The following is a 12,143-nucleotide window of genomic DNA, read 5'->3' as shown; positions in this document are numbered from 1 at the left end:
TGACGTCGGTTGAGACGCACTGAACTCACAACCTGACTTGTTGAGCCGAAACCCCTTTGAATTTAAAGGTAATTGTTTAAGGAATTTAAGTGGTTACACCTGCTCACGTTCACACCCACACGTAGATTCAGGTCTGTTTCTGCAGTCAAGGCAGAATGAAAATTCTTTCTGGACAAAACTCGTGTTGCAGGCGATGGTGCTGGCGCCTGTCATCTAGCCGCTCCAGAGGCTGAGATGGAAGGATCGCCTTTCATCGCCAACCAGAGCAGGAACGTGTGAGGCCTCACCACCAAAAAGCTGGAAGTGCAGCTGTGGCTCATGTGGTAGAGGGTTAGCCTTAGGCACAAAGCTCAGGCACAGAGTTCAAGCCCCAGGGCCAGCACAAAAAACACTATTCTCTTCTTTTTTTTCTTTTAATGGATGAGAGGAGTCTCTGACTTCTCAAAAGTACTAAAAGATGTAAATTAATGTACTGCCTTCCCCAAGGCCTAGCGTATGTCTGTGTGTGTCTGTTCTAGAATTTGAACTCAGGGTCGTGAGCTCCGCTTGCCTTTTTTCACTCAAGACTGGAGGGCTACTACTTGAGCCACAGCTCCACTTCCAGAAAAAAAAATTTAATGTAATTATAACAATAGGGGCGGTTTATTGTTGCTTGTCAGTCATGGGGCTTGAACTGGTGGCCTGGCACTTGTCCCTGAGCTTTTCTGCTCAAGGCTAGTGCTCTATCACTTTGAGCCACAGCTCCATTTCCATTTTTCTGGTGACTTATGGATTTTCCTGCCCAGTCAGCCTTTGAACCGTGATCCTCAAATCTCAACCTCCTGAGTAGCTAGGATGCCAGGCATGAGCCACAGATGCCCAGCTATAACTATAGGGTTTTATGTTCTTTGTAAACTCATAAAGAGAGAAGACACATTGTGATATTACTACTCAAAAAAGATAGGTTTTTTTCCCCCCATTACAGCTCTATGACTAGATGTAGTTACTCTTGATTTCATTGAGGACTTTTACTCCCCATATATGTTTCCACATGGATAACATGGAAGTGCACTACCCCTCTGGGCACTTGGGATCCAGATCAAAGACCTACCATACCTGAGTGCAAGTTGCAGGCTGGAAAACACTATGCACCACAGTTATAACTCACACATGCCAGTCCTGTACTGGACATGGAAAGGGGTTTGTGGTATATCCTGCAGATCCTTCCCTGTCTCTGACCTATGTAATGTTCTTTTTAAAAAATGGAAGTGATAATCATCTAGATGAATCCAATAACAAACCAAAAATCAACCCAGGTGTTAAGCCCAAGGTATCTTGACCAGCCTGAGTGCTCATCCAGGCTAAATAAAGCCCTACATTTAAGTTCTAAGGAAATAGCTTAGTTCAGAGTCAGGAGCCTGCCTTCCCAGCAGATCTGAACAAGTAGAGTTACAATCACAAGCAAGCCAAGTGGAAGACAAGGGAAATGTCTGGATTAAAAAATAACTAAGACAGGAGTCCTGACTAAACAGGTGAATAAAAGAACAGTGTCATTTTGCCATTTGTTGTATGGAAGATACCATTACAGGGAGTAAATATCCCACTTAACAGGCAATGGTTGGATGCCATCTATTGTGCTAATTTTTGCATAACAGCCATCCTAACTGTAGTGAGGATCCTACTTGCCCAGTTCCTATATTTTATAGGAATGAATCTTTACTAGCTACTATCCACACATACACTCAAAAAAATTTTTTGAGAAAGGAAGAAACAAGCTGAGAAACTTTGGTGAAATCACAACTCAGTCTCAGCTTTTTCTGGGCTTCAATTAGTTGAAATCAGAAAGTTCTACTTTCTTGTGGTTTTGTGGTGGTGGCAGAGAAGTTCAGCTTCAGAAGTTCAGGATTTTCCTGGCTTTACCTGTGCAGTTGTGTTTGAAGTATCCCAACTTCCTGGGGCCAGTGGGACTCGAACCCATGATTGGTGAAAGGAGTCACCAACACTCAGTCAATCAGGCTAGGAATCTTTATTTGCCAGGCAACTGCCCTTCCCTACTAAGACAGTGAAGAACAGCAATAAAGTCAAATAGCTCAGGGTATTGAAAGTCAAGATCCATGGGGGAGGAAGGAGCACTCTCAGGTGGTCAATGGTAGTTCAGTGATTAGCAAAGTAGCAAGTTACAGAAGCAGAGCTAGCAGTTAGTAATTACAAAATGGCGATTATAATTCCAGTCATTCCCAGTAACTAGGATCCTAAGTAACTAGGGCAAAGTTCTTATCCCAAATCTTCCCATCAAAGAAGCAAGTCAGTGAAGCAATGGCAGTCTCAATAAGCAAAGTAATAAGTCCTCCAAGCTAAAACCACATTCCAAATTTCTTACTTATTACACCCCCAAATCAAACCACCTTCCAGGTTTTCTGGCTCTGAGTTTCACTGTTACTTACTGAATTCCAGTGTTTAACTCATCAATTTACTTCAAGCCTTTATCTTGGAATTTTTCCTTTCAATGACTAGCCTGGAGTTTTTTTCCTCTGCAGGGAGATCCTACCTTTCAAGTTTGATCCTATTCTTAATCATCACTAATTGTGTCCGTTTCTGATTTCATATTATTTTTGTAGCACTCATCACAGTGTTCTTTCAGCCAGGGCATCATCAAGGCTGGCCCGAGATGGTGCCAGTGGTATGGCTGGCTGCCAGCACAGGTTATTATCTGAAGAACATGTTTCTCTTTTAGGGATTTCTCATTTCTTGGTTATTTTCTTATAGACAGGCTAGGGGAAGTATTCCAAGAACACCTAGGCAAACGAGGTAAGGCCCAAGTCTCTCAAATCTCCTTGTCCACGGTCCATTGGGCAAAGCAAGTCCCAAAGCTGGGCTGGATTCAAAGGGAAGGACGCATGAACGCCCCTGACTGCAAGGAGAGTAAAGTCACGTGGCAAGGGAGGACTCAGCCAGGAAAAGAACATTTTGTAGTTGTTAATTGGCTACAGTCATCAAATGTAATCAGCTTGTCTGTGCCTGAGCCAGGTCTGCCCCCATGCTACAGACCGTGAACTTTCCCCCAAACATGCTGCTTCCACCCACATCTTGGGGTTCACTTATTCTGCGCGCCCTACTTGCTAACACTTGGTCATAAGCCTGAATCTGACAGTGAGATGTGTTTCTTTATAATGTCACCATGGCCGGGCAATGGTCTCAAAGGGTTTCCTTGTCGAAGTAAGGACTCTCCACTTAGAAGCCTTGACTGTGATCACAGCATAAGAATTTCCAGGCATGTAACAAAGCAAAACAAAACAAAATTTGGCAGTGTTTTATTGAGGAAGCAAGCAAGCAGGCAACAGAAAGGTAGAGGCCACCCAGATGGAAGTGTGGGTGCTCAAAGTGAGACACCCCAAGCTATTTGACACCGAGTACTTATATGATAAAGACAGAGTCTGACTTAAAGGTATTTAAGAATAAATGCTTATCTTTGCTCTTTAAAAAAATGTGTGCCAGGGCTGGGAAGGTGGCTCAGTGGTAGAGCACTTGCCTTGCATGCATGAGGCCCTGGGTTCGATTCCTCAGCAACACATAAGCAGAAAAAAAAAAGCCAGAAGTGGCGCTGTGGCTCAAGTGGTAGAGCGCTAGCCTTGAGCTGAAGAGCTGAGGGACAGCGCCCAGGCCTAGAGTTCAGGCCCCATGACCCCAAAATGTGTACCAATCCTGAGATTTGAACTCAGAGCCTGGGTGCTATGCCTGAGATTTTGTGCTCAAAGCCAGTACTCTGCCACTCAAGCCACAACTCCATTTCTGGCTTTTGTCTGGTGAGTTGGAGGTAAGAGTCTCATTGACTTTTCTGCCCCAGCTGGCTTTGAACCATGATCCTCAGCTCTCAGCCTCCTGAGTAACTGGATTACAGGCATGAGCCATAGCACTTACACTTTCATTACTCAGATCCTTGAGATAAAAAATGCAACCTGCCACAAAACAGATGTTTATCCTTAAGATAAATTTCTTTATGATGTCCTTTTTCAGTGTTCAGTGCTAATGCATTAATTATTTTGGGTCAGCCAGCAAGGTCAAATGGAGAAAGTTTGTGCTAATACTGCAGTTTGTGAAAGAGTCTAAGGATTAAAACAAAGAAGAGAGCTCTTCTGTGCTTCCAAATATACTGTTTGTTTCTGAATTCCTGGCTGCCTCATTTTTACCTAATCTATCCTGCCTCCAAAAGAACCAGACCTCACCAAGGGGAGACTGAACAGAGATGACGAAATGGTTGTTCCCACAAACACTTGAGCAGCATTGGATGAGCAGTTTAACAAGATTCAACATCTAGCCCAGCAGTGGTGGCTCATGCTTGTAATCCCAGTTCTTTGGGGGAGGCCAACATCTGAGGATCCAGGTTTGAGGTTGAGCCCCAGTACAAAAGCAATAGAACTAAGTAAGTACTAAATGCAGTACTAAATAAGTACTAAAAACCACGAGAGTCTGTTGTACAGCCATGTTTTATGGTATCCAAGACCCTCACAATTCATCCGGAATCTTATGCCCCACTGGGCTCAGCAAAACTGGCAACATTCTAGAAGGTTCAGGAAATACAAGGTGGCTCTTTGATACTAATGTGTTGTTCAAGTTCACTTCTGGTCTGCTCAGAGGAGTTGCCCTTGGCCAGCACAACCAGTTCAGATGCCAGCTGGACATGCAGGTATGATATCCAATGTGCATGCGTGAGAACAGAGCTCCATAACTGGAAAGGAGGAGCAGGCTGGGAGAGATGGGGAGAGGGGCAGAAGGGGGGACACTGACCAAGATGCCTTGTACTCATAGCCTGGACTTCTGCAACTGAAACCCCTTTGTACAACTACTTGAAAGATCATTGAAAAATTAGAGCTGAGCGACATTGGCTCACGTCTGTCACCCTAGCTCCTCAGGAGGCTGAGATCTGAGGATCAAAGTTCGAAGCCAGCCTGGGCAGAAAAGTCCATGACACTCTAGATCTCCAATAAACTACTCAGAAAAGGCAGAAAGGGACTGTGGCTCAAGTGGTAGAGTGCTAGCCTGGAGCACAAAGAGGCTCAGGGACAGTGCCCAGGCCCTGAGTTCAAGGCCCAGGACTGAAAACAAAAGCTGCATTGACCATACTTGCATCAGCTTGACAGTGGATGTCTGCATGTGACCTTGTGTATGTTCTCACATAAGTCTGTAAGTTAGATCCGACTTCCACCGAGGAGAGAACACGTGTGCCCTTCGACTCTCCAAGCCTGACTCCTTCCACTAACTAGAATGCCTTCCTGGTCCGATGGGAGGATTTTCAAGGAAAAAATTTAGCAGTAGGAGGAAAGATTTCCAGTTGATACCAGCTGCCCTCCCATGTGGTCACGATCCACTGGCAGGCACGTGGCTTCGAGGAGAGATGAGAAGGAATGTTAGAAAGGATGGACGTAAAAGTGGATCTGACACTGAAGGAAAGCAGAAATCTCAATGGCTGTCTAAAACAAAGAAAAGGGGGGGAAACTGGCCTGTTCAGAGACTGAAAATGGCCAACATTAGCAGAGGAGACCTGGCTGGCTCTTTGCCCAGCATCCTGGGGCTAGAGGTTCTTCTCTTTCTTCCTTCTTTCCTTCCTTCCTTTCTTCTCCTCTCCCTCTCTTCCTCTTTCCTCTCTTCCCCTCTCCCTCCCTCTCTCAACTCTCTCTCTCCCTTCCCTCTCCTCTCTCTCTCTCATCAGATGTGCGGCTTGAACCATGATCCTCAGATCTCAGCCTCATGAGTAGCTAGGATGACAGGCAGGAGCTTCCAAAGCCTGGCTTTTCTCTCTTTCTTTTTTTCCTCCCTCCTCCTCATTCTAGCGAGATCCACCTCCCCTCCCCCAGCCTGAACAAAGCAGCTCCCTACCTTCTGTCCAGGACAGGGCAGCTGTGGCTGGGGCCACCTGTGGACCCCTCATCCAGCCCAATCCAGAGCGGAGATCTGGACACATAGCTCCTGGGGAGGGGCTCAGCTAGGGGGGCAGAGGAAGGAGCCATGCTAGCTTCTGATGGGTGAGAACACCTGCACAGAAGGGTGACAGAATGACCCCTCCAGGACAAAAGATGGGGTGATACCTCCCAAGGATGAAAGGTGGGGTGACCGCCCCCCCAGGATGAAAGACCCAGTGTGGGGACACAGCTGCTAGCACCCCCAGAACAACCCAGAGTATGCAGACAGCAGCCCATTAGAGGAACTCAACACAGAGGAAAATGCCTAGCCCTGGATGGATGGCGCAAGAGAGACAGACAGACAGAGACAGACAGAGAGACCCTGCATCTGCACTGTGGCTTCTTCCTTCATCCCTCTTATTCCATCCAGGCCATCATCTATGGGATGGTGACCCCTGTGTTCAGAACCCATCTCCCCACTCTGAAATGCCTTCACAGCCACTCACGGGCCAGGCTTGTGCTACTCATCCAGTCAAGCGGACAGTCAAGGAATCACAGACGCTCCCTGACAGCCTTGGTTGAGGCCCAGCCTCTAGGTGCACTGAGAGAGAGAGAAAGAAAGTTCTATTCAAGAAAGAAACTTCAGATCCCCCTGCCAGTCGCCTCTGTGGTCAGCCCTTCAGTCTTGCCCTACCTCCTCCTCGTCCCCCACCCCCCACCTTCTCCTCCTCCCAAACCACCACTCACAATCTCTCCTCCAAAAAGCTGGAGACAATATTTGCCTTCTCTCTCTCAAAGATAGCACGGAGAAATGGCAGGCTGGAACCTGCCCTTCACTCTATTTTTCTTAACTAAATAGAAGAAAACATAAGCATAGAGTTTGAATGTGTCCAGAGAATCACGGAAGACTCAAGTGTCAGAGGACAGGAAAGCAGGTATGGTCATACATGCCTGTATCCCAGTACCAGGGAGACTGGAGGCTGGAGGCTCAAGTTTTTGGTGGAACTGGCTACAATGTGAGTTTGAGGTAAGCATGGGCTCTTGTGTGTGTGTGTGTGTGTGTGTGAGAGAGAGAGAGAGAGAGAGAGAGAGAGAGAGAGAGAATGAGAGAGAGGAGACAGAAAGAGAGACAGAGAGGAGAGAGGAGACCTTGCAGCTAGTTCATTATATTTTTGCTATTCATCACTTGAGAAACAGCTTACATTCATACTGGTCAACATTAGAAACAGGGCCCAAAGAACAGCCAGTGAATACAAGTTGGTGCCACTAGCAAATGACTGGTGTAGCCCTGGGGGGAACATAAATAAAATCATCAAGCAAAAAAAGTTACCCTTTTTGGTCAGTCCTGGGGCTTTAACTCAGGGCCTGGATGCTGTCTTTGAGCCTCTTCATGCTCAAAGCTAGCACTCTACCACTTGAGCCACACAGCACTACATCTGGTTTTCTGGTGGCTCATTAGAGATAAGAGTCTCACGGACTTTCCTGCCTGGGCTGACTTTGAACTCCAATCTTCAGAACTCAGCCTCCTGAGTGGCTGGGATGATAGGCGTGAGCCACCAACACCCAGCAAAACTTACCTTTTTTTTTTTTTTAAGAACAGCTCTTTATTTATTTTTATTTATTTGTTTTTTTGCCAGTTCTGGGGCTTGAACTCAGGGCCTGGGCTCTATCTCTAAGCCTCTATGTGCTGAAGGCTAGCGCAGAATCACTTAAGCCACAGCGTCACTTCTAGTTTTTCCTGTTTATGTGGTACTGAGGAATCGAACCCAGGGCTTCATGCATGCTAGGCAAGCACTCTACCACTAAGCTACATACCCAGCCCAAAACTTACCCTTAATAGTGGCAATGCACCCTCTCATTGTGTGTGTGTGTGTGTATGTGTGTGTGTGTGTGTGTGTGTGTGTGTGTGGTGTGTCTGCAAGAGAGAATGTTAGTACTAAGACTTGAACTCAGGGCCTCATGCGCTTGCTTAGCTTTTTCACTCTAGCACTCTGCCACTAGCTCCACCTGTGGCTTTTTGCTGGTTAATTGGAGATACAAATTTCTCAGATTTGTCTGTCAAGGCTAGCTGGGAATTGCGATCCTCAGAGCTCAGCCTCCTGAGTAGCCAGGATGACAGGTATGAGTTACCTCATGTTTTTTTTTTTTGCATGTTCCTTTAACTAGAAAAGAAGACATAATGCTTGCATGATTTGAAGTTAATTAAAAAATTATGTGAAAAAATTATGAGTGTAAAATAATGTTTGTTAAATATTTTGTTAAATATTGTTTATTAAATATAGGCCATCTTGTCAACTTGACCTTAAAGAAAAGGTATATAAAGATAATATTGATCAAAAATTGCAGTGAGGACTGGGAATGTGGCTTAGTGGTAGAGTGCTTGCCTAGCATGCATGAAGCCCTGAGTTCAATTCCTCAGTACCACATAAGCAGAAAAAGCCGTAGTGGTGCTGTGGCTCAAGTAATAAGAGTATTAACCTTGAGCAAAAGACGCTCAGGGACAGTGCCCAGGCCCTGAGTTCAAGCCCCAGGATGGGCAAAAAAAAATTGCACTAATAAAAATGAGAAAGACAGGCACCAGTGACTCATTCCTGTTATCCTCGCTACTTAGGAGGCTAAGATTTGAGGATCATAGTTCAAATCCAGCCTGGGCAGGAAAGTCTGTGAGATTCTTATCTCCAGTGATCCACAAATTTAAAAAATCTGGCAGTGGAGAACTGACACAAGAAAGAAAGAAAGAAAGAAAGAAAGAAAGAAAGAAAGAAAGAAAGGAAGGAAGGAAGGAAGGGAGAGAAAGAGGGAGGGAAGGAGAGAAAAAGGAAGGAAGGAAGGAAGGGAGAGAAAGAGGGAGGGAAGGAGAGAAAGAGGGAGGGAAAGGAAGAGAGGGAGGGAGGGAGGGAGAAAGGAAGGAAGGAAGGAAGAAAGGAGAAAGAAAGAGGCAGATTTAAGGATTGCAATATATATTTTATTGATGTATTAGAAACATCCCAGTTTTCTTATGAGGACGCTGCTATATCTTGGAGCAGTTCCTCCCTTGAGACTAAGACAGAGTCCTGTGGAGAACCAATTCAGACAGCACAGAGACGCCTAAAGCACCAATGCAAACCAGGAGAATAATCAGACACGACCCACAGGGACTCAACAAAGTCAGACGAAAATAGACAATGGCCCATGTCAGGAGGAGGAAGAGGAGGAGGAAGAGGAAAAGAAGGGGAAAGAGGAGGAGGAGGAGGGCTCTTTGGAATATCTAGAAACTATACCAAATTTCACTGAAACTAGGGTTGATATTCAATGTAGAGAGTGACTTGGGAGTTGCCAGAGGAAAAAATCTAACTTTGGATCTAGAAAGCATGTGAGAATCTAAAATATGCTCTTGAAAAAGCATTCCTACAGGGTTTGTTGACACAGACAGAATAATTGCTTACTTAAGAATCACCTGTGATTACATAAAAAATATGTGGGTCATTGTACTCATCTAGAACAGTCTAACTCAGCAATGCATCAATGATGACAGGCTTCCAGAGACAGGTATATGGAAAGATCACGACTGATCGATGGGGTATCTGGGCATCTGTGTTTGTGTGGTGGACCAGTTACCCTGAATCTACTCCACATCACCCAAGCTGATTACTATGAATGTAGCTAGCCACTGTTCAGGATAAAGCAGGTGTCAAGATCTCAAGTAAAGGTTTAGAAAAACATGCCTACAAAGAGTCTTGCTTTTCCTATAGCTCAATATTGCTCACAAGGTAGTGAGCAATGATAACCAGAAAAAAGGTAGCCTCTATGTATGTGTGTGTGTGTGTGTGTGTTGACTGACTAAAAACATTTGATTTTCTGTAGAAGTTGTTTCTTTCCCTTCATTTTGGCTTCTTGATAAGACTTGTGAACAATTTAAATGGCTCTTAGGCCAGGTGCTGGTGACTCACGCCTGTCATCCTAGCTTCTCGGGAGGCTGAGATCTGAGGATCACAATTAGAAGCCAGCCCAGACAGAAAGGTGATGAGCCTCTCATCTCCAATTAACCAACAAAAATACCCACAAAAACAAATGAGCAAACAAACAAAAAACCGGAAGTGGAGCTGTGGTTCAAGTGGTAGAACAAGAAAAGCTGAACAAGAGCGTGTGAGGCCGTGAGTTCAAGCCCCAGTAGTGGTGTATGTGTGCATGCACACACGCACACACAGAATTAATTAATGGCTCTGAAAAGCGTATCGGTTGTAGATTTTTACTACGTATATGCTTTCCATCTCATTTTTGTCCCTCATGCAAAAATATGCTTTTCATCTCATTTTTTTTTTTTTGATCCGGTCATGGGGCCTGAACTCTGGGCCTGGGCGCTGTCCCTTAGCTCTTCAGCTCAAGGCGAGCACTCTACCACTTGAGCCACAGTACCACTTCTGGCTCTTTTCCTTTTTGCTTTATGTGGTGCTGAGGAATCGAACCCAGGGCCTCATACATGCAAGGCAAGCGCTCTACCACTGAGCCACCTTCGTAGCCCCTCATTTTTGTCCCTCATGCAAAGGACAATGAAAGACTTTTAGTCCCCGGGACTGGTGGCTCATGCCTGTAAGCCCAGCTACTCAGGAGGCTGAGATCTGAGGATCGTGCTTCAAAGCCAGCCCAGAACAGAAAAGTCCATGAGACTCTTATCCCTGTTAATCACCCAAAAAGCCAGACGTGGAGCTGTGGCTCAAGTGGTAGAGCACTAACCATGAGCATAAAAGCACAGGGACCTGAGTTCAAGCCCAAAGAACAAGATGATTCTGGCACAAAGAAAAAGATGACTCAAGTTTGTGCCTGTGTGAGTTTTCTAAAAATCCAGAAGGCCACGCCTCTAATTGGCTTCATCATTCTTGACATATTTTTACCACTCACACAGCAGTTCTCAGGAGTACTGGAGATCAGCGGAGGTGATAAGTCTCCCCTCTCCTCCCCACACACCCCCCAAATCTGACCTGTCTAGAGATGTCAGGCTGGGGGCCAGGGAACTGCTGTCATCAGTGAGAGGAGGCCAGAAATGCTACAGTTCACCCCAGAGATTTGCTGTGTTTACAAAAAGGTGTGTGTGTGTGTGTGTGTGTGTGTGTGTGTGTGTGTGTGTGTGTGTGTGTGTGTGTAAAAGCTTCTTGTGACAATATGGGTTTTTTTGTTTGAGGGCAATTGAGATGTATAGAATCTCTGAGAATCTGGACTCTAGGGACTTCTAGCTAGACTTTATTCCATTTTATTCCATTTTGTTCAGGGCGTATTACTCATTATTTGATTTTGAGGCTCAAGAAATAAAATTAGCTACCTGATAGCTTATCATTTCTACCAGTGCCAGACAGAAAAGCAGGCCCTTTTGCACGCAGTGCTGTTTCATGTGTATTATAACCTAGGAAATATTGATTTTGGTTTTGTGGTTGTTTTGTCTTCATTTTTGTTGGTCAGGGGGCTTGAACTCAGGGTCTGGGCACTGCCCTTGAAGGTTTTTTTTGCTCAAGGCTAGCACTCTACCACTTTGAGCCATAGTGCCACTTCCAGTTTTCTTGTGTTTAATTGAAAATAAATGCCTCATGGACTTTCATGCTAGGGCTGGCTTTGAACCTGGATCCTCAGATTTCAACCTCCTTATTAGCTAGGATGACAGGCGTAAGCCACCAGCACTTGGCAGAAATATTGTTAATCTCATTTTAACGATGAGACTGAGGCTCAGAGAAGCATAGCTAGTTGGTCAATAATAAAAGTAGGGGGCTGGGAAGGTGGCTCAGTGGTAGAGCGCTTGCCTTGCATGCTCAAGGCCCTGGGTTCGATTCCTCAGCACCACATAAGCAAAAAAGAAAAAGCCGGAAGTGGCGCTGTGGCTCAAGTGGTAGAGTGCTAGCCTTGAGCTGAAGAGCTGAGGGACAGCGCCCAGGCCCAGAGTTCAGGCCCCACAACCGGACCCAAAAAATAATAATAATAATAAAAGTAGGATGTAAGCCCACATCTGACTCAAAACTCCTGACACCTGGCACTTTCCATGGTTGTGTTTCCATGGTGACTACTGAACTTTTAACTACAGAGCAAAGATGTCTTAAGAAAGTAAGAGGGGGCAGAAACAGGAAATTCCTCAAATATTTTCATCTGAAATGTGGTTCCCTGGCACCAAATGTGTTTGCTCCAAGTATCTTAAAGGAGTTGTACAGGTTATGATGTGTTGTGTGTGTGTGTATGTGTTGCATGTGTGTGCATGCATGCACACACATGCGTATGAGTACTGGGACTTGAACTCAGGGTCTCAAG

The sequence above is a fragment of the Dipodomys ordii genome, unplaced genomic scaffold, assembly GCF_000151885.1.
Source record: "Dipodomys ordii isolate 6190 unplaced genomic scaffold, Dord_2.0 Scaffold15, whole genome shotgun sequence".
Classification (NCBI taxonomy): domain Eukaryota; kingdom Metazoa; phylum Chordata; class Mammalia; order Rodentia; family Heteromyidae; genus Dipodomys; species Dipodomys ordii.
The sequence above is the reverse complement of the archived record's forward strand: the minus strand, read 5'-3'. Positions refer to the sequence as shown.